This window comes from Pteropus medius, unplaced genomic scaffold (genome assembly GCF_902729225.1).
Source record: "Pteropus medius unplaced genomic scaffold, Ma_sr-lr_union100, whole genome shotgun sequence".
NCBI lineage: Eukaryota > Metazoa > Chordata > Mammalia > Chiroptera > Pteropodidae > Pteropus > Pteropus medius.
In genome coordinates this window covers 16,135,551-16,153,796 of record NW_024347791.1, presented here as the reverse complement: position 1 = coordinate 16,153,796, position 18,246 = coordinate 16,135,551, and the positions used below count along the sequence as shown (strand labels likewise).

The window sequence follows — 18,246 nt, the reverse complement described above, 5'->3', positions numbered from 1 at the left end:
CAAAGCTATGAGAAGTCCTCATGACAAATTTTATGTTCGTAACAATAAAATAACAAAGATAGCATATGAAATAAGATGACTATTAATGGTATTTAATATAATTATTAAGAATAGGTACCACAGAATTAGTTTCCATTTACCTTTAACCTGCAATAATGTTGGTACATCACTGATAACAACTTTAATAAAGAAGAAAAGGGAGAGAAGAGTGAAGGATTGTATTTTAGGAAAGGAATCTTTGACTCAGCTCCTCATATTCTGAGGATCCGCAACTTAGATCCCTCTTTAGGGATCCTGCTGGCAGTTATCTTCATCAGACAGAGTGGACCGGGTTTTACTTCTCATGAAGGAAACGTGATGCGTAGACTGGATGAGATTCGAGATTTTGTTTTGTTTTGGTTGGTTGGTTGTATTTTTACCATCTAGGGAGAGTGTAGGAAGTCACATGAGCCTGTTCGCCCCTTAATTGAGTGTTCCTGGACTGTGCTACTTACTTGGAAGAAAATATCTTTAAGTACTTAACTTTCATGGAAGGTATTTCCTCTGCAATGTGCTCTAAAATTGTGGCTAAATGGTGAAAATACTGCTTGATGCTTCAGCATTCTGACATTCTAATCCTGATGTTCTTGATGGGGTCCATGGGTCTATTAATGAAATTCAGAAGGTCTTTTAACCAACTGAAATTGTATGAAAAAAATCTGCATGTAGTTATATAGATAGTCTTCTGGAGATAATTCCTTGATGTTCATCTGGTTCTCAAGTGTAACAGTAACTCCCAAAGGTTAAGAATGACCTCAGCTTGAGTGCTCTGTTCCTGCTCTGTTTTGGGCAGTAGTTATCAGTGTTTTGTCCACTGAGGAGTCGGTGAGAGTAGAAAAGAGGGGTGACATTAAATAAATTTTTTGTAAGAAAAATTATATTTTTAGATTGGGAATTAAAACCAATGTCTCCTATTACATACCAACTCATCAAATAAAGCACTAAAACTCTGTGCATTTTAGTATAAGTAAAATTTACCTTAAAAATTTATATTCAGCTCTAATTAATGATATGCTTCAAAATTTTAATAAAACATTGGAAGAATAGGTGGTCATAACATTTAGAGTGCATACAACTGTGTATATCACAGCAGACAAAGCAAACATCGAAAGAAGTGAATGAAAGTTGATTTTATAACTTCATAATTTATTGAGTTAATTAATAGAGGTGATTCTTTATTTTAGTTCATGGAAATAAATCTATACAGATGCTCCTCAACTTATGATGGGGTTACATTCCAATAAACCCATCGTAAGTTGAAAATATTGTAAGTTGAAAATGTGTTTAATACATTTAACCTACTGAACATCATAGCTTAGCCGAGCTTACCTTAAATGTGCTCAGAACACTGACACTGGCCTAGAGTTGCGTAAAATCATCTTGCTGCTGCTGCCCACCATGGCAAGATTGGGCAAAATCATCAAGCTACATATCACTAGCCCAGGAAAACATCAAAATTCAAAGTACAGTTTCTACTGAATACCTGTTGCTTTCGCACCATTGTAAATTCAAAAAATTGTTCAGTTGAACTGTTGTTAAGTTGAGGACCATCTGTATTCAGATTTCAAGTACAAAGAATTTATGATCAAGAGGGATGACTGTGATATGTGTGTAGTGCTTAGCAAGATAGGGTTCCCAACAGTGATCATGGTTGCATATTTCTTCCAGATTGGATAGTTGGCACAGTTTTATCTGGAGGTTGTTCTGCCATAAAGCTCTTCTTAACATTAGTTATTCTCTATTCTCTCTAAATATTTCTTTGCTTGATTTCACACCATTAATCTTAGTTAATTCCCCTCTACCCTATATGCTTCAGATATGTCTTATCTGAATCACCCATCTCTAGCATGTAGACAGTCTTAACCACACTGCATCCCAGGGAGCTAAAGAGAGTTGCTCTGTTCTTTACATTTCATCAAGCATACGTCAGTCCCTAAAAATCAACCTGTTAGAATTTTTCCTAATAAGGAAGTACTAAGAGAGACAAGATTTAACTTTACCATGTTAATCCAAGCATGAGTAGGTTTATATCCTGCTTGGACCAAGATACTCAATAATTGATTATGAGAACACTATAAACTCTAGCATTAAAACTCAGGAGATTAGTAATTAGGAAACAAAGACCTTTTCCATTTTAGCATCCCAGGCCCTGGTTCATTGTGCATAACATCTCATGCAGAGCCACTAAATCTAAGAACTGCAAAAGGAACAAAATCAAAACAGCCGATAGGAGCTGATTGGGCTGTTTTGCTTTGTTTCACATTCGTATGCTTCATACAATACACATTCTATTTAATTATATTTAAAACGGAACTGTGGTGATATTTTTCCCCATGATAACATGAAACAACTAAGTCACTAGATCTTTTTTTCTTCCAAATGACCCTAGTGTTGAAAGTCACAACTTTTGAAAAGAACAGAGCATCATGAGACGTGATAGATGCTTAGGGTGCAATTTTAATGCCAACAGACTGGAAAACAAACAGCATAACCCAGACAAGACATGACTTTGTTCTCTAGCATCTGTGTGAAGAGGAAGTAAGAGCTTTCTGGGATGTGCTGACATTCACAGGTGTGGAAGAGAAGATGTCACATTCTTGACTTACCAAACTGTGTCTGGGGTTCTGGCTTGGGGCAAGGCAAAAGGGTACTGCATTGCCTCTCGCAATAAGAGTTCAATACAATTAACTCCTTTGGTGCTTTTGTTTCAGTCTGCCACAAGTGGACACTAGAAAAACATAAAGCATCCCTTAATCCCATGAGCCTAGTGTGTGCTGGCTACTGTCACTGCATTCTCCAGCTCTGTTGCCAATGAAAGTGAGTGATTGACCCCAGGCCTGCAACCACTATTCTTTGCTCTGCCACTAAGCCACTGAGCTGTTGTCACTTTAATTGTTTTAAACCAGGAGGAAACCAATTATGTTGCTGTGAATGCCTTATTCATCAGACATTACAGGCTTCACATTTTTAATGAGCTAAAACTCCTAGTCCACGACATGTAACCACAGTGAATCAAGACAAGAGTGTAGTGATGACGTTTTCTAATTCGTTGCAGTTGCTCTTTAAAAGATCTGATGGTACTTCAGAACTCCAAACACTGAAATTTAAAGTCTGCCTGAAGTTATGTGCTAATCAAAAACAGTAAATCATGTTTGAGCGATAAAGGACAGCAGTTATAAAGCTATGAGTTAGGACAGATTTTTTTTTTCCTTTTCCTTTTAAATGCATAGATAAATAAGAAGATACAAGTGAACAAACTATTTATTGAGTGTCTAAGATCTCTTTCTGGTGCATGAAATGCCCAAATTATACCCATGGGCTACGTTTTGAGATTTGCAGTCCTTGGGAAGAAGTGTAGTTTCTATGTCATCGTTAGTCTAGGGTATTTCTCACAGGCAGGATAAGACCTTTCAACATTGAATGTTACAAACCTGGTGCTTTGTGAGCAGCCGCAACAGTCATTGGAAGAACCGGTTGCATTATCTGATTCAGTGGCATCCTGAAGAAGACAGCTGTGTACCCATAGACCTCGCAGAAGCCATTGAGTCTTCTTCTGTGTGAAAGTACGCAACTGTCCCTAGGTTAGAATCTGAGGAAGTCCCGGCTCAAAACCTTCTGAGACCTCGCTACACACAGACAAAGCCCAAACTCATCAGCAAGGCACGTAAAGCCTCCGCTCCACTACCCTCACCTCCCCTCTCACACGTCTGTTTTCTAACATCCAAATGTGTGCCTGGCCCGTTGGCCATTCACTGCTTCCCAGAGCTCTCGGCAGTTTGAGGATGCTCTCTTTCCTCCTTTTCTACACATTAAAGTTTTATATATTTTTCAAAGCCCAGTTATTCCTCTGCATCGGGACCTCGAGGATAACACATCTATTTTCCACCTTAACCTATAGGTTGTTGTCATCCTGGCCAACATCCCCTTTCAAACTCTTCAGGCTCCTAAGGACAGCAGTGGTGCGTTGGTAAATATTAACAGCTGGCTTTCCAGAAAGAAAGCCAAAAAGCCCTAATTGGTCATGCTTGTCTCACGGTATAATCTCTCTTTCCACTGCCCATTTCAAGGATGGCTGTGTTTAACAACCAGCCTGCAAAATTTCTGAAAATTTTAACACCGGCCTGCAGATTGCCTGAATATTGTGATGTTCTACTCATGAACCAGTTCAAGCCAGCTCCAAACCACCACTAGGATCTTGCTTCAGTGGTCCTTGTATTATTCTCCCCTTCCACCCTAAACGCTATGTTTTGCTTAAAAAATAGATACTCACTTTGTAAGTTATATAAATGTCTAATCACTATGTTGTACATCTGAAACGAATAATATTGTATGTCACCTGTAATTGAAAATTTAAAAAAATAAAAATTAAAAAAAAAATAAAAATAGATGCTCAGTAAGTGTTTCCTGAATTGAAATAGGCAGGCCAGTTGATGGTTGGGCTCTGCCACTGATCGTCGAGTGGGGGGTCATTTGCCATAGAGATTCAGGTAATATTTACACTTCTTGTCATTTGAGAGTGGTATCCTTAGCCATCCCCTCCATGCCACACTGTACAGCCATGTGATTTTAAATAGACAAATTTATGGAAAGTGCAACTGAGAATTGTGGTGTAGACCAAGTTGATGGTCTTGAATTCAACAACCTCATTAGAGCAGAATGTGGTCCACCACGGCTTCAATTAAAAACTTACAAAGGAAAGTTGAAAGCACAGAGTCAAAACGATCAGTGAAAATTCCCTGGGAGGGTTGAGAGGAGAGAAGGCTGTGGGCTCAGTTCCCACCTTCTCTTCAACAAATGTTTTGCCATTCTCAGTGTTTAGCATTTGTAATACTTTTGTGACGCACATTATGAGACTGGAATGTCGGCGTGTTTTAGTTCATGTGGTGAAGTGCCAAACTTGCTGGCTCTGTTTTTATAGTAAACTTGGAAATTATAACATATCAATCCTGTTGTTTCTGTTAGGATGACCGACTCATTCTGGTTCCGCATCCTGGAAACCCCCTCCATCCTGTAAACCAGGACAGATGGTCACCCTGATTCCTATAAAATGTGTGGTTCCTAGAGTGAATGCTGTGGGTACTTAAACCCAGAACATGCCACTTGCTACTGGTTTGCTAGAAGACATTGAACCAGTGACTCAAAGGATTAGAACTCTTTAGAAAGTATAGTTGATAAAATATCTTCTCTTCTTAAGATTGTCATGGTCCTATTTTTCAGGCATTTTCATTAAGTGAGAAAATAAATGAAAATGTACTTTGGGCAGGAGAAAATGCTATGTGAGCATGAAATGCTAGTATTTATTTCTTCTAATGATCCACATGTTCCGTGATTATATCTGTCAGAACTCATCTTGAGTATGATAGAAATTCAGCAACTGTCTTTGTAGGAAAATCAGTATCAAAGTACTTTAAGATAACCAATTATAATTTTGTGCAAGTGCATACCAGATATATTTACATGCAGATAAAACCTTTGCTTCCACAAGTCAGTACTCAGTGATTTATTCTTCATTGAGAAGTTGTTCGTTGGCACAGTTCATATTGTAAAGCAGCTACATGGGAAAGGGTTGGTGAGGAGCTTAGCCGGCTCTCTGGCATCTGTGTCCCTCAGCATGGCCTTATTGGATCCTTCTTGCTGTCAACAGACATTTCCTGGTGGAAATGATGTGCTGTGGTAGTATCTACAATGTGTCACGATGTGACAATATCAGAATGTGTCTCACAAGAATAGATGTTTCTGCTATAATATGATATCCATATTCCTACCTTTCTTTGTTCAGTAAAATATTATAGTAAAAATTATATGGCTTATGGGGAAAAAAAAAACAGAATAAGGGGCAAACCAATCAAATTGTATTCTACTTGGTCTGTTTGAGCTACTATAACAGAATACCATAGACTGGGCAACTTGTGAACAACAGAAATTTATTTCTCACAGTTTGGAGTCTGGGAATTCCAAGATCAAGGTACTGGAAGATTCGGTGTCTGGTGAGGATCCTCTTTTTCCTTCTTGCTGTGTTTTTACATGATGGAAGGGGCAAGAGAGCTCTCTGGGGAATCTTTTGTAAGGCTACTAATCATATTGATGTGGTCTCATGACCTAATCTCCTCCTAAGGCTCTACCTCGAAGTACTGTCACATTGGAGATTAGGTTTCAACCTGTGAATTTGCAGAGATACAAACATGCAGTCTCTTGTACTCATAAAAGCAGTGAAAACACCAAGAAAGATACTAGCACAATTTACAGGTGAAAGAAGTTGGGTGGAAGGGTTGGGGATGCCGAACTTCGGAAAAAGGGACAAAATGTGTCAAGCTCTAGAAGAAATGTACAATAAACAATTAATTCCAAGATAGAGCATATGGCCAGACCAAAAACCACAAGGAAGCATATGGAGTAAATGGACAGCATGTACAGTACTGCACACTTCTTCGGCTTGCATGCAACTGTGTTTTTATCTCTTGCACATGGCTGCTGTGATTTGGTGGCTCAAAACTTAAACGTTGGAAAGAAATCTCTCCTGTGAACCAACACGGCTCTTAGCTTATGCTGACACCATTCTCTATTTACCGATGATAGGAAATCTAATTTATGCTACAGAAGTGCATGTTTTAGCTTTGCAAATTTCTGCTGAATAGAATGGTTCACGAGACAGATTCAAATTGTAGGTCATCATATGTATTGAATTCAAAATCCTTAGCATGAGAACTTCTTGTGCTTCAATAATAATATAGTCAAGCTTTAATGTGAAAGAAACATTCCACCCAAAATAGTTACATCTCTCAGATTTTTAGATTAAAATCAGACCAGAACCCTTGTGTTTCTCTGACTGCTAAATACTTAGAAGTGGTTTTATGAGATTTGCGTGTGTGTTTTAAGTTGTAAAAAACAATGCACATGCTGCTAGATTATATGACTTCATGTTTGGTTTATTTAAATGTACTTTAGTAGGACTGTCATATATAAGAAAGGTTAAATTATTAGAATCCTACTTAATGAACTTATCCACTTGGGAGCCAGTCAATTGTAAAGATGTTGAGCAAATAGTTTCAAATATGAAATCCTTGAAAAGAATAGGCCACACTTGGTGAAGCTTTTTCTATTCGTAACTTTGTCATTAATACTATTTCAATGAGTTATTTCAAGCCTTACAGTATATGTCTGTATACATGTATATGTGTTTGTATATATGATGATATGTACATGTGTGATTATATATACGTATACACATGTATGTACAGATATGTGATTTTTTAAAAGATTAACTATATTTTGGTGGTTCTTAGATGACCTAGACCAGTACTTTCCCTGCACTTCTTTCTGTTTTCTCTGAGACAAGACATTCTCCCAGGATTGCTATCCTTTATTCCACAAGTGTCGAAAATATGACCAGTGTTTTACATTTGCATAAATCTGATTTAAATAACAGTCACACCATTAAAATAGAGCATTCTTTTCCATTGTGGCTAATTACACATCATATAATGCCTGGTCTTTAATGAGGATTTCAATAAATGTCTGTTGATAATGATGATGACCGAAATGATATGTTAAGTCAGTCTTTGTTTTGAAATGTTAGACTTGTAGCTTTGCCTAAAAAAATTTTAATTAAAATCACCACTTTGGCATGAAGCTAAAAATTCACAGAGTCGCTGCAATTAGTCCATTGTGCCTCCATATGGATGTTTCCAAACAGCTTTCGACTTAAAGGGTTTGGGCTGTTTTGAATGATAGACCTTCTGTTAAGCTTAAAACAAAAGCTTGTCTATCTGTGCATTCATTTTAATTAATATTCTCTTGCTGATCTCAAAGATGTTCTGTTCTAGAGGGAAGAAGCATGATTACCATAAATCAAAAATAAGTTACAGAAGTAGGTTTGACTGATTTTCTACTTCTTTCTGTTTCATCCCGTTTCTTCCCACCCCCCAAGGAGCTTCAGTGCAATGTCAGAGTAACTGAAAATACTGATTTCAGGTGTTCTAACAGAAAACCTATATTTCTGGCCAAATCATAACATAATTAAACTCACTCGAAAAATGAAGAAATTAAGCCATCCCCAGATTTTGTGAAATTAGTATATGAAGTTTAAAACTTATCGTTTTGAGTCCGACATTCATATAAAATCCATAGTATAAAGTTTGAGTATATGTGTGATGTGTATATATACATACATATATGTATATATACACACACATAAATAGGTACATGTGTCATACATGTATATATTTGTACATATACATGATATTTTTACTTCAGAGAGATTTGAATTTGCCTAGGTACTTAGGGCTTAGCCATCTTATTGTGGACTTAATTTTCGATAGTAGCCAAATCTGCTTGAAGGCATATTAGGTACAAAATATTAATTTTGTTGTTTCTCTTAGTATTTTAAGCAAAATCAAACATAAAGTGGCACAGCCTAATAGGTTTTATTTTTTCCTGGCTAATTTTTATGTGAACTCTTATTATTATGGTACTTTGGGAAAGGGAGCTTTCTGAACGTTGTTTTCCATAAAAACAATAAATTCTGAAGACAGTTATATGTGTTACTTAATGTCTTGATTTTCTGTTTTCAAACATCTCCCCGATAGCTACTATTTATACACCTTCAGAAAGATATTCACTCTGATGGCCACTGGAATCTTCTGACTATCTGGGTGCCCAATTTAGGCCAATTTTAAATGCCGCTTTAAGAAGTAGACAGCTAAAATAATCCCCATGAATTTCAATGAATTTTTCAGAATAAGATAAATGAAAATTATGAAGCAGAATTATAATATACCAGAACATATGAGTAAAGTAATGCATCAACATGAGTCTGGAAAGGCACGAAATCAGTCTGTTGACTCTAGAACATCGCCATGGTCTTGTTTTTTTGTGTTTTGGGGTTTTTTTCTTTTATTCCTACATTACGGAAATTCAGTCACCATAGCCATGGAATTTGGCACAAAAATACCCTAATTTCTCTATCCTGTCTGGATATTTAATTTTTCTTTCTTTTTTTAAGACATATAATTAATTATATATCTATCTTTAAATGCTTCCTATATACCAGTGTTTGGGATTCTACATTAGAATAGAAGGTTAGAATTAAGTTTAGTCTAGGTTAGAAGCAGATAAAAGCTCAACTTGGTCAAATGACATTCATTGTTTTTCTTGAAAAGAACTTATTTTATAATTTTATACTGTCTTTGCTATCAAGAGGCAGCTTTCTTTTGTCAAATTCTAATAATTCTTCCCTCTTTGTTAGGCATCTTTACAAAGAAGTCTCTCAAACAGAAATGAGTGGGTTACCCTACGGCTTCACATACATCCTGGTGAATATCCTGTTCACAGCATAGATGAGGAAAGGAAACCCTGCAGTTGTTTTAATTTGGAACCAAAATAATCACTTCTCTCTAGTGAAGACTTGGGGCTGGGGGTGGGGGGACGGATGGGCCAGAGACTAACTGTAGAAAAATGAATACTTTGTGAAGGGTCAATGCAAGAGGGAAAAATAATAATAATAATTTAAGAAAAACAGTAAAACAAACACAATACCTTAGAGTGGGTAAATAGGCTAGCGAAAGAGATGATCTGATCACAGAGAAGCACCCTGAGCTGGGGTCCTCGGCTGTGTCATCCCGCCGGCGAGTAAACTGCATGTGTGTGTGCAGGGGTGTGTGTGTCTATGTACACACAGAGATTTAACGGGGAGCATGGAGGGAATTAGAAAGAGCCTGGCCCATTTTTAATTTGGGTCTGTTTGCTTGCATTTAGCACTTAAGGGCTCTGCATTCAGTTTGCTCAAAAGAGTGATGAAGCACTCCTTGCTTATGCCTCAAATCAGAAATGCATGAAGTGCAGCTGCAGAGATAATACATTTTCCCCAAAGGCTTTGGCTGAGCAAATTAGGTGTCAATGGGGTGCCTGCGCAGGCAGTACTCTCTCTAATTAGTCTCTTGAGCCTAGTTGGTGGCGGGTATGAGATGATCTAATCAATTGGTCTGTGTCTGATGGTTCCTGTAAAAATCCTACCAGGCGGACTCTCTCCCACAGGTCACCCACCTGCACAGCGGGACTGCTCATTTTCATTTTTCATCTCCTCCATCACATGATGCTGACAGTTGGTTTTAAGAAAATTGAATCCAAAAAATATCTAGTTCATAGGGCACATAGGTCAGAATAAAGTTGCATTATGGGTACCAGCGATCCAATTAATTAATATTTATAGCTGAGAAGTTCTATGTAGATATTTCTGAATAAGAATTTTATCAATAAAATCCAATTTCTCGTTAAAACATTCATTTCTAGAGAAAGAACATTGTAAAAGCAGAAAGCAAGATAAAAATGGCATCCATTAATCTAATGATATATATACCTATGAGTTGATTTGCACAGAGTCGAGCTTAGAAATCATACTCATTGTTCATCTGTATTATGTATGCAGTCTGTTTTAATCAATTAAATGTAAAAGAGGGATTTACATTGCTGTTGTGTTTTGCTTACCTGTGAATGTTGTATACCCTTTCTTCTCCCATCTGCATCCCCAGGCATCAAATGTGTGATTACCTTTAGAGTTTTTCTAGCAGTAAACTGACCTGCCTTATATGTAGTCCTCGAAAACTGAAACTGATGCTAATGTTGCCCAAGGAGGGAGAAGGGACATTGATATTGCTGCTAGAGAACAATATCAGGCAGGTTAGTTGGCACAATTTGAGCTACAGAGTAATCTCACAGAGATGGGAAAGAGTCTCTCATTGGCAACGCCCTTCTTCTTCTTCTTCTTCTTTTTTTTTTTTTTTTTTACTATTGGCTCCTTTCATTAAATGTCTGAGTCCAAACCTAAGTAAGAGATATATCCATAATCACTGTGTTCACCATTTATTATTTAATTACTGTTTTTGTGTATTATCCTTTATTATCCAATTCTGTTTATGTCCTGGGTTAGGTACATGTGATTCTCTTAGAGATTACACTCAAAGAATCAGGACAAAGGCAAGGACAGACACCATCGATGGCTAAAAAAAAGTCTTAAATCAACCCAACAGGATAGTAACATGCCATGAACTATGGTGACAACATAGTTATTGTTACATACTGAAAAGCAGATCATTCCTTTCAAATAGAATGTCATGTTAAAAAAAAAAAAAAAAAAAGGTTGGCCTACAGGAAGTTGTCAATCCTACCCACCTTTCTCAGCCAGGTATGTCTGTTGATGGCCTGCTCTGTACCCAGCACTGTGCTCTAGAGCACAAGACAGCGTTTGCCCTCGGTCAATGTGCCATGAGGGAACTCTACATCTGAGAACATCTTCCACAACCAAGTTTTCAGATTCTACCTTTCCCCTTCCTATTCATTCAACAAACTGTTTGCCGAGCTGGTTCTAGGGACACAACAGTCAGCAAAACCAAGCTTCATCAAGAACATAATGATGCCACCTGCCCCCTTACTTCCTCCCTCACAGGCAGTGTCCCCACATCTCAAGAGGCACTAAATGAAGTTACTAGTTCAGAAGGTCAGCTCGGGCAATAGATCTGTATTCTATTGATTAATGTGGTGGAGCAGAGGAGAGCCAAGCAAGGACTATATCATTTCAGTGTGGCTATAGGGACTCCATGCCTCGGCAAGCAATGTCAAGACAAACCCACAGCTCCCTTTGGGCCAGGGTTCCTGGGAGAGCTGGAATCTCAGCGGCTATTTAAGCAATGTGGAAGTGAAAGGACACATATATATATATATATTTTGTCATTTGCTTAATAAAAATATCATGGTTAGTAGTGGTCGAAATGCTGCGGGGACAGGTGTTCTCTCTCACCTTGATGTCATGGGCCTCAGAAAAGATGTCATTGCCTAAATGAGAATGCATGATTACATGGAAGCAAAGGTAGATTTTCTTTATTTTCCTGGAAGAGCAAGGGGTGGAATGGGGCCTAAGGCGGTAGTTGCTATGTAATTATTGCTGCCAGGATGGTGACTTTTTTAAGGCGAGGTAAAGGCATATCTGGGCAACCTGGCAGGTGTGAGGGGTGGCCAAATGAGCCACACAGAGAACTGTTCCACAAGCAGCAAGTTTTTAAGTTAACAACTGATGGGTTCAGACTCAATGGTAGTAAGGAGCCAGTGTGTGGCATCCGTCTACTCCCAAGCCTCTCCCAGAAATGTCAGGTAAGGATTTTTGTTTACGTTTGGCTCAGTCATTGAGGACAAAGAACTCTTAAAAATGGAATGTTACCCCTACTTCACACCGTATATCAAAATTAAATCAAAATGGATTGAAGGTCTAAATGTTGTAAGGATGGAACTCTTAGAAGAAAACATAGGGGTAAATCTTTATAACCTTAGACCCAGCAATGAATTTTTGGATATGACTCCAAAAATCACAGGCAACAAAATAAAAATGGATTAATTGGAGTTCATCTAAATTAAAATTTTTTGTGCATCGAGGAACACTGTCAACAGAGTGAAAAGGCAGTCCACAGAAAGGGAGTAAATATTTGTAAATCAAAGGATTAATATCCAAAAGATATAAAGAGCTCTTACAACTCAATAACAAAAAGACAATCCAATTAAAAAATGGGCAAAGGATTTGAATAGATAGTTCTCCAAAGAAGACATACAATGGCCAACAAGCACATGAAAAGGTATTCAGCATTATTAATCATTAGAGAAATGCAAATTAAAACCACAGCGAGATACCAGTGCACACCTACTAGGATGTCTAGAATCGAGGGGAAAAAAAAGAAACAAAATAGAAAGTAACAAATGTTGGCAAGGGTGTGGAAGAATTGAAACCTTTGTATGTTGCTGATCGGAATATAAAATGGGGCAGCACTGTGGAGATAGTTTGCCAGTTTCTCAAAAGTTAAACACGGAATTGCCATATGACCCAGCAACTGTACTCTTAAGTTTTTACCCCAAACAATTGAAAACAGGTATTTAAAAAAATACTTGTACATGAATGTTCATAGCAACGCTGTTCCTAATAGTCACAATGTGAAAACAACTCATGAATGCGTAAACGAAATGTGGATTATCCATACAATGGAATACCAGTCACCAGAAAAAAAGAATGAAGAGCTGATATATGCTACGTATAGATGAACTTTAAAAATCTTATATTAAGTGAAAGAAACCAGACACAGTAGGTCACATATTGTATGATTCTATTTATTTGAAATATCCAGAATACGTAAATATGTAAATACTGAAAGCAAATTAGTTGTTATCAGGAGCTGGAGCAAAGAAAGGGAGTGGCTGCTTAAAGGTCATGGGATCTCTTTTGGAGGTGACAAAAATGTTTTGGAACTGATAGAGGTGATAGTTGCACAACATTGTAAATGTACTAAATGGCACTAAATTGTATGCTTTAAAAAGGTTAATTTTACATGAATCTCACTTCAATTTTTAAGAAAAGAATGGAAGATTAACCTTTCAAAAACTCACCCTTCTAAAGTGAGAGAAGTGAGTAGAGAGTGGAGAGGATGCTATTCTCAGCCAAAAGATTGGAACTTTTTACCCTCTTGGTCAAGGTAGTGCCATGCAGAGATGAAGTCCTTGGTACTACAGCCCACATGGGCACCAGTGAGGTGACTGCACCGGGACATCGCCACAGAAGGCCAAGGTTCCCTCTCTGGCCAGGAAGATGGCGGTGCGGCACTGTAGAAGGGGACGAGCAGGCCTGACCAGGCCTCGGTGACCACGAGCTGCTGAACCAAAATGACGACCTGATTCTCAGACTCGGTGGAGCTGATGGATGAATCTCTGGGCTCTGTGACTTGAACCTGGAGTGTTTCTTTTTGGCTCTCACAAGAAGACATTCTTTCCCGTCCCAGAGACTCAATGAAAATGCTAAGGACCAAAAAGAAATGTGGACAGAAGCAGCATGAACATTCTTTCTCTCTTCTTGAACCATTCAAGAAGTTACTGAGTTTAAGCGGGCGTCATTGAAATAACACGGTCATATGCAGGAAGTTGAGAGGAGGCTGGCAATTCAGGTCATGCTGGCCAATTTTCATTCTACTGAAGCTAAGTCTGATAATAGGCAACCGAGGAATTATAGACAGCTGTTTTTGTTTTTGTTTTTTTAAGCATGTTTGTGATTCATTCTTATTCATAAAAATGAATGAGATGAATGTCTTTCTAATGGTCTGTGTGGTGCTACAGGCCCTTAATTAAGATCAGTCTTACTACTGATGATTTAGGGAAGGAAACTTGCTGAATTTCTTTTCCTCTAAATAATCCAAGGGAAGGTTAGATCATTTAAATTTGAGTTAAATTCTTTCAAGGGAAGAAAATGCAGTCAGAATATTTGTTTATTATATCATAAGAACTGTTTTGGTGAAAGGGACTACTTCGCCTCAATTATATGTGCTTGGGGTGGCTGTGAGGAAAACCGATAGGCACACTTTGGCATGACCAATTTTGATGTCTCATGTAATTTAGGAAAAATGAATGATGTAAAGTTTTATTTTTTTCTTTTACCATATAACAGTTTTCTTTTTTCCTCCTTCCAGGATTAAGTTGTCATCAGTCTAGGAAGAAACAAAAACATTAATGAAGTGGCCAATAACACGAAGGGAATCATGGATCAGTTTCCTTTCACTCCCTGTGGTGGATTTCACTTACAAGAAAATTGAAGCTGGCAAGACCCTGTTTTCTCTGCAATTTATTTAAAACCTTGCACGCATTTGGATACCTTGTGATTTCCAAGAACTATGTGAAGATTAAGCTTTGCTTACTGATACATGGCATGTATTCTTTTCAGTCTTTTGTATTTGATTTTGTTTGATTTCCCTCTGCAGCGCAGCGTCTCTGTAAAGGTTTTTATACCTTTACCAACCATGTCTTAAATACATTAAGACAACACATTTGGTGTTCACACTTCTTCAGTAACATCTGTACTTGAAAGCCACATAGTGGCATAAAACCATGTGTGTTTTCCTTGAGATCAGTGCACATTTTGCAACCACCAGGAAGGAGATGCTTAGCTAAAGCAAACCCATGTTCTCTGGCTGACTTGACAACTTGGTCCCTGGCCGTGGGGCCCCACTTATTGCCTACCTTTTGAGGACATTTGCAGATGTGGTTTTTGTTTTTGTTTTTGTTTTTTTTTTTCTTGGAAATAACTGCACATTTATATAAGATATCAGAATATGCTTAGCATTTTCAGGCCACATAGCATGACTGTTTGTTGAGTAGGTTGGAAGTGAAGAAACAAGTATCAAGCATTTGGAACAAAAACAGGGATAAATTGCTTACTTTTCAGCCTCTGGAGATTGAGTTAACTTTTTACATGTTTTCTGGGTCTTGTCAACATCTTATTTTTCCATCCACTCTTTCATACTTTATGAGTATTTTCTGAATGGAGAAAAAAGTGAGGAACAAAATATTTAAAACTGGGTGCACAAGAATTGGGTCTGCTGGATGAGCCCTGAAAGCCGTCTTTGCTAGTTAACATTTAAAAAGCAAATTACGAAGTTATCTAGAGTTAAACATTTGCTCATTTACACCAAAGCACCTTTAAATTACATTTTTTCAAGCATTCCAAGCTGGTTGGAAGTCATCATTGGGTAACCTAACTTTAAACAGCCTCCTGGAAAAACTGTTCGAATTCAGGCTTTAGAAGCAATATAGGAGTCTTGCTTTAAAGATGGGAAGAGGAAAAAGAAAGGCCGACTTCCCTTGTTTGAGATGTTGAGAGACCCTGGAGGATGAAGGCGAGTATGTGACATGGAGGAAAAAGTGGATTGGGCGTTCGCGGAGCTTTGATGTAGAGGGAGCGCTGTCTGATGCAGGTGTCACCCAGTGGGGCAGGCCTCACTGCAGAATCCCATATAATACTGAGGCCAAGGGGGCGGTTAGGAAATTCCTCTCAAGCTTGCAACCTAGTTCCTCAGGACACAAATTCCTATAGAGATATTCACGTACATTGTTTTACATTTTCCCTATTAGTCAGAAAGAAGGAGAGACCAAAAACTTGAAATGCATCGCACTTTTGGAGATCAAGACTAGGAATTACGAGCCAGTTTGACAAAGACTTTCTCTGAGAGTCAGGTGAGGGAAAAATTTTTCTCTTGTCAACCCCAGTATAGCTAGGGAATTGGACCCAGAATTCCTACACATTAAAATGGTACCTTCCCTGGAGTGGGGTGTGAGTATATATTCAAGGTCACAATCCATACTATCCAAAAGTAGCATTCGTTGTAAGCTTCTAAGTGCTAAGCAAGGAATTATTTACTGATTGATTTTAAAGAGAGCAAAAGTTGCCCAAGGCTAGAATGTTTATTATTTGCTATCTAGAAATCTTTCCCATTCTTTTGTACATTCCAACCCATTGGAAGTTAGAGGTTTTTCGATTTAACATGTACTTAAATTAGGATTTCTTAAAGTAAATATGGTAAAGAAAATCTTACGTGCAATCAAAAACAGCCTTGCCTATGATTTGTCTTGAATTATTCATTTGGGAGAGAGGCATAACTTTTGTATTTTACCAAGCAACTGATGATTAAATCTTGCTACTTAATAAGCTTTCTAACTTGAAAATTTAAAGATATTTAGTGTTAAAAGACTTCAGTTAGGAGTGTTAGAGTCATTCAGAGCTAATATGCCCCTGTCATTGGTAGCTTCTCTTGGGAAATGAAACAGAATTCTACTCAGTGATGGGGGAAATCTGTCTCATTACAGAGACATACCTCTCAGAAGATCTTATTTAGGAGGTTTTAGTTCCCCATCCTTGCCATGGGTACAGGAAATCCAAAGTTTGGTTTGTTTCTCTCTCCTTTCCTCTCTCATTTGCAAATCACATTCTCCCTTTCCTTCTTTCCCCAGCTTCTCTAGCTGAGAAATTATAAAAATTATTGCAGAATGTGTTCATTAGCAGATTTATTATTCTATTGAGAAAGCACTGGACTGTTTTTGTGAGAAAGCTGGAATAGTAAGAACACATTAGCATGGTGATTGTATCAATGAGACATGACTGCACACACAGTATTCTGAAAGGAAATTTGGGACTTCGTTTCCATGTTCTTAAAGGAACAGTTTGGTTGACTAAAAAATACAATATAAGTAGGACATGAAAAAAACGTTTGCAGTGCTCAAAAAAAAAAAACAGCGGCCATAAGGCAGGGGTGGCTGTCCATCCACTGATACAAGGGTGAGAAGCTGTTTCTACCTCTCAAGAGTGATGAGAAAAGTTTCCAGGGGCGCCTCCAGGCTTACAGAGAAAGCAAAGCCTCTAGGTAGCCTTTCCTCAGTGTGTACGTGACAGCCAGTGTAATCAGTACCCTAGGTCATGTGTTTATATAAGATATTCATCTGTGAATATTACTGGTTTTGTAATCTTTGTTATATAAAAGGATGTTTAGGCCGTACATAACTGGGGTAGATTATTGCCTGCCCCCTATACATAGGAAAGTGCGGCATAATTGAGCATAACTTCCATCTCCCTTGCTGGCTTGTAGGCAGAGGAACCCACATATGTTACTGCCTTGTGATTTTTCTCACACACCAAAAACAAAAACAAAAAAAATCTCAAATCACATAAGCACTCTCCTATTCTCATTCCTTTCTCACAGTAGCATATATTAGAGGCACATACAAAATCTACATTCTCTAATCGAGAGTGGGTTTTTTAAATTTTTCTTTTATCTTTTTTTCTTTTTTTTGTATGATACACTGAGATGTGTACTTTCTAACAAAGGGTTGGTACAAGAAATGTGCTAGCATCATTCAGAAAACTATTATTCTTCAAAGTGACACATAATAAGGAGAATGGAATAATACATTCTGCATATTTGTTACCAATTGTAATTTGTCTGTATTATGAAAGATGTAATGGTTTGTCAGCTGTCACTGTTGTTTTCTTGTAACATGATATGGAATAAAATATAGCAGAATCTCTATATTTTCTTAGTGCATCTTGGCAGGTGCCAAATAACACCATATACTGTGTCAAAGAAGCATTGTCTTAAAAACTCTTTGACACAACCATTCTTAAAGAGGGAAATAAGAGACCAGACACACAATACTCTTGGATGTGGGAAGGAGTGAGTTAGCTGGAACATTCCAGGAGTCTGTTAAACCCTCCCTTTCCTTGATTTGCTGGGCCAAATTTAGGTAAAGGCATAGAGGCTGTGCAAACAAATCGTGAGCTCGGGGATCTTCACAATTCCCCCAGCTTCTTACTTATGTACGCCATATGTTCTCTGCATCTGGAGCCGATCTAGTTTTGTT

At 37.8% G+C, this 18,246-nt stretch overlaps 1 protein-coding gene across 1 annotated transcript in view; it reads left to right on the top strand.

The window, feature by feature from the left end:
* The window catches only part of CDK14 (cyclin dependent kinase 14), a 503,580-nt gene extending 485,665 nt beyond the window's left edge, over positions 1-17,915 (top strand). Inside the window, exon 15 of the mRNA XM_039878136.1 lies at positions 14,529-17,915. The gene's annotated coding sequence lies outside the window, so the exon portion shown is untranslated. The remainder of the gene's footprint in view (positions 1-14,528) is intronic.
* The last annotated feature ends 331 nt before the right edge of the window (positions 17,916-18,246 follow it).